This window comes from Pinus tabuliformis, chromosome 6, assembly GCF_031772625.1.
Source record: "Pinus tabuliformis cultivar Carrire ecotype Pingquan chromosome 6, CPIR1, whole genome shotgun sequence".
Classification (NCBI taxonomy): Eukaryota; Viridiplantae; Streptophyta; class Pinopsida; order Pinales; family Pinaceae; genus Pinus; species Pinus tabuliformis.
In genome coordinates this window covers 836251306-836256620 of record NC_142292.1, presented here as the reverse complement: position 1 = coordinate 836256620, position 5315 = coordinate 836251306, and positions in this window count along the sequence as shown.

Below are 5315 nucleotides of genomic sequence, written 5' to 3'. Positions count from 1 at the left end.
CATTTCTGTTTATGGTACATAGTAATTAATATATAATGTTATTTTTCAAATTATTTATATTTATTGTACATAGTAATTAGCGATATAGTACATAGTAATTAATAATAGAGTACACAAAAGTCAATTATTGCCATAATTACACAATAAGAAGGGAGACATTTCAACCATCATATTTGAGATAAATAGAAATAAATTTTATTTAAAAATAATATATTTAATTTCATAAAGTTAAACTTTGAATAGGTTTTAAATTTTTTTAGTCAATGAAAAACTAATATGGCACGTATGATAAGAACTCAACCAATCACCTTACAAATAAATAAATTTAAATAATAATAATAAAATAACAAAAATTGATTTCATAATATTAAACTATGGATAAATGCCATAAATTTTTGGTCAAAAACAAGCCAGTCAAAAGAAAAATTGAATGAGTTATACCAGACCAAATATAATAAAAAAATTATAACTTATTATAATTTGTTAATCACCCTGTTTTTTTTTTAATCATTTGCGAAGAGATAACAATGAAAATAAACAAGGACTACATAGTAGCTAGTACCTGACGCTTAGTTTATATAAAGCTTAATTAAATTAAAAAACAAAACAAACAAACAAAAACAAAAAAACAATAAACATGAAATTTTATCACAAAATAAAATTAAAAAACTAATAAAATATTCTATTGTTGAAAGTCATCACCAAAATTTAAGAAATATGATTAACTAATATTATTTATATTAACATATATGCACTTTAATATATGTGTGTGTTTTATTTTCTATTAATATATATAATTGTTTACAATTAAAATTATTAAAATATGTTTTTAATGTAATAATAAGTCATCTTAAATTTAAAACATTGAGAAAAAAATTAAAAGTCATGAAAATGGAAATAATAGAAGAAAGAAAAAAATCAAAATCAAAAAGTTAAATAAAAAAGAAATAAAATAAAAAACAAAAAATTAATAACTAATAGAAATGGAAGTTACTAAACAACCCATAATAAAACTTCAACCAATCACCTTACAAATAAATAAATTTAAATAATAATAATAATAATAATAAATTGAATTCTCAATGTTAAACTATAAATAAACATTTTTTGTCAAAAGCAAACTAATAAAAAGTTAAAACAAAACTGAATTATGACATGTTTACACGTTGTAATTAATGTGCAAGTTGGAAAAATAAAATATTTATAAAAATAAATAAATAAATAAAGTAAAGTAAAAAATTAACCAGAAAAAGTTTGGTCACTATGTAATTTAGCTAGTAGTCAAATAATTATTATAACATTGTGTTATATGTGTTTTAGTTGTAGGGGTTTACAATGCTCTTTTTAATTAAGTTAGAAAAATAGTGGGTTTTGTTCAATGAGATGATTAACAATGAACTCTTTGATTAGTGTGTAAGCTTAGCAAATTTTTAGCTTATTTTCACAATATTGCTTCTATGAATGTTTGAATTGTTATGCTCTTTTGTTTTAGCATATCTTTTTTATGAAGCTATTAAAAAATCAATTTTGACTTAAAGATAGAATTGACTATGAGTCTTTATTATTTATGGTAAATTGTTTGTAACCTCCCTTCTCCATGTTAATTATTATTTTATTTTATTATTATATAAATTAGTGCAAAAATTTCTATATCTACTATACTTGCAAAGTTCCATAGAGTTTTTTATGGAAATGCTTTAATTGCATGAATTTTTTAGTCTATTTAGTCAATTGGAATTATGCTTTATCCACGGTTTACACAGAAGGTTGGGCACAAATGATGGTTATTGTATATCAAACTACCAAAATTTTATGTTCAACGCATTGCTATTGCTAGAGCGATTGAGACACTCTACATTTATTCAATTTGTAGCTAAAACAAAAGCATTGTCATTGAGTTGAATTGAGAACATTGTGTGTCTCGTTGTTTAATGGAGGAAACTAAGTACATGAAAGTTGTTCTCAAAGTTACAGTTTCAACATTGAGGCATTTTATAAATGAATGGGTAGAACCTTAGGTTCTATTATGTGGAACACGTCTAAGGCCAAATTTTAGGTTGTAGATCAAGGAGGTTTTTTTGTACAATTGTGACTATTGAAATGTATTCCTAATCATTTTGGTTCTCAGAATGTAAAATCAAAATTATTCTAAATCAAGGTAATTGCTCAAGGAGCATTTCATTGGTGAATTGAGTTCTTTATTTTCAAATCTTATTCTTTTGCTAAGACTTGACTAGGGGATTTATCTAAGGCATATGTGAATGCTAAATTCATTCTCTCAGTGAACATGTTGCTACCTTTTATGAGAAAGGCAAAGAATCGGATTCTCGTTCTTTGAAAACATTTTTGAAAGAGTAACCACAATTAATCATAGTTAAGTGCTCCCGTGAGGAGATAAACCTTATAAGTTGTTAATATGTTTCTTTTAAGTAAATGAAAATAGAAGAAGGGAATTCATACTAAAGTGGAGTGAATGAGGGAATTCAAACTAAACTAGAGTGAGTTAGCAAAGTCAAAAATTATAGTAGGAACAAATTATCCACTCAAAAAAATCATAGTGAAACCTTAAAGTGATAAGTAAGGTAGGTTGGAACTATGTATTTTACATAGTTCCAACTTGTCTTATTAATATGGTTCCAATTTATCTTACCTATAATTTCAAATTTACATGGTTCCAATTTTTCCTACTTGGCAAGGTTCTAGGTATATTTTTTACGTAAGGGATAATGAATGCCATTCTAGTAGGACTATATAGTATTAGACATAGTACAATTGAGTAGCAATGAGACTTATGCAACCTTAAGAAGTATCTTTAAGAGGCCTCTTGATAGGCCCGAAACATGATCGAAACATTAAATTGATAGGTTCCCTATCCAAAACTTCACAAAGACAACGAATTTGTCACATCAACGTTCTAAATAGAATTAAGTTCAACATAATAGGGCAAATATTTCTCACAAATTAGTTAATGGATTACAATGGAATACAATGGAGTAATCCCATGTAGTAGATGATAATGCCTAATAGAGTGAGGTGGAGTGTGTCAATACAATAGCTAATGGAGTTAAATGAAGTGTCCAAAAAGTGGCAAGGTATGAAAGATTCAAAGAAACCATAGAGTAATGCAAAGTGGACATGAAATAGTGGAGTCTAATGTATTCATGAAATACATGGTGTAATGTAGTAGTGAACTTTAGGGGAGTTATGCAAACATAAATTAGTAACTTTTGAGAAGTAAATTGAAGTTTGCATATCTCTAAATAGGGTTGAGTTTAAATTTGTTCGAAAGATATTAATGAGGATAAATATGTAATCTAGTTAGGTTTTTGAGATTTTTAAAAGTTTCAAAATTGATTTTTTAAAGGGAATAAGGCATGGTTGTTAATAGGGGTTATCTCGGGTGTTTGGGAGGTAGGGTTGGAATCCTCCCCACCCAGGTTCAATTCCCACAAGTGACATGAAGAACTTTGATGTAATAAATGGAATACATGTATTCCTCATGTGGAATATATAAACTTGTATCTATAAAAAAGGGGGGGGGGAATAAGGCATGGACTTGCCACCATGGGTGATTCCCATGATGCATAGAATTAACATGTACATGAAGCAATTATTGAAGATGTTGAAGTGTGTAGGAATAATAGGTTCCTCATAATTCTGTATCTTCTACATATAGTCAATTAACTAGGAGAGTTGACTAGGAAAGCGATTGATCGCTCAAGTCAACTAATATACTTGACAAGTGCATAAGTTGAGGAAAAAATGGAGTTTGATGCATGCCCTAGACAATCAATTCTGACTATCTCCGTCTTGCTTTAAGGGATTTAGTTATACTTTAAGCTATATATAGCTGGTCTTATGGATCTATCTATCATGGAATTTCATTGAAGATATTTGTGTTTTAATGTATGTTGGCCTATGCTCACTTGTTCTTAAGTGTTGTAATGGTGTCTTTAGGCACCACTTCTTCTTGGACATATAAATATTCATATTTGCAAATTCCCTAATTCTCCAACTAAGTGTGGTCCATTAGGAATCATGAATAACCCATAAATTTGGTACATGCTAATAAGGATACTTGCAAAAAGAACAATAAAGGCTTAAGAGGAGTAGAGCCATGTAAATAATCAATTGATACACAATTTAATTGAAAAAAAAAAAACCACTATGACATAATAATGAATATGTCTAGAGCATGAATTTTAGTCAAATGTCAATAGGACCTAGAAATTTTTCTCTAGTTCAATATCACATGAATCATTAGAGAGTTTTATAACATGAATAAGAGAAGGAAATCCTAAAAATTCAAGTTTTAGAGAGAGTTAAATAAGGATAAATGACATACAAGGAATGGAAAAATAACCACTAAGAATGAAGCAAATGATTTATCATCAAGAATAAAGAAGTATTTGTAGTTGTTTGATCTCTTAGGAAGTCAAAAAATAAGATTGTTTATTTATAACTTGATAGATAAAGTTTCAGTACAGTAGAAGCTTCACCCATCTAGGTAAAGACAGTAAGAATGATCTGTAAACTACCATGGATATTTTATTGGAATAGTTTGTCACAATAAATTTATATTATGAAAAAATTTATTATGCAATGTATTACCTTAGATCTTAGATTTAAAATTACTAGCATAGCACTTAAATTTATGGAAATAGTTGAAATGGGATAAAAGAAACGAGAAAATGAGCATGTCATCCACACAATGAACACCAGATGTGACCTATGCTTCCTAATATAGGAGGAAACCTAGCTAGAATGTGATACATATGCTTTTCTTTCTTTTTCAAAGTTATGAAATGTAAGTACAAAGAAAGGTGCACTCACTATGAGGTTGTAATGGACAAAATGACCTAAATTATTGTCATGGAAATATTCTACTTCCTTTATTATGCTTTAATGTCCCAATCCTAGATTCTCCACTCAACAATGGGACAATAACAACACCAAAAGAATGAAACCCCTTCCTTTCTTAGCAACCTAGTATTTAACATAACCCAATAGCCATTTAGGGTTGGAGTTAGGGTTTTTACATGCCTTAACCCTTAATTGGTGTTATGGTTTTGGAACTTATAAAATATATTTGAATGTCCACATGTTAATAACCCCACATGTTTGAGTAATGGAAATTGATGTGGCATCCTCTCATTACCATTATGTTAACAAGGTAGGCCAACTTGTGAGAGGCATACTTTCCACATATGAACTCCAATTGAGGTGATTTTGACACCATGTAAAGTTGTTGGTGTGTAGAACAATTTTAATGGGTTGCAAGCTAATATCACAAAGTTTTGACCCAAAGTGCATTG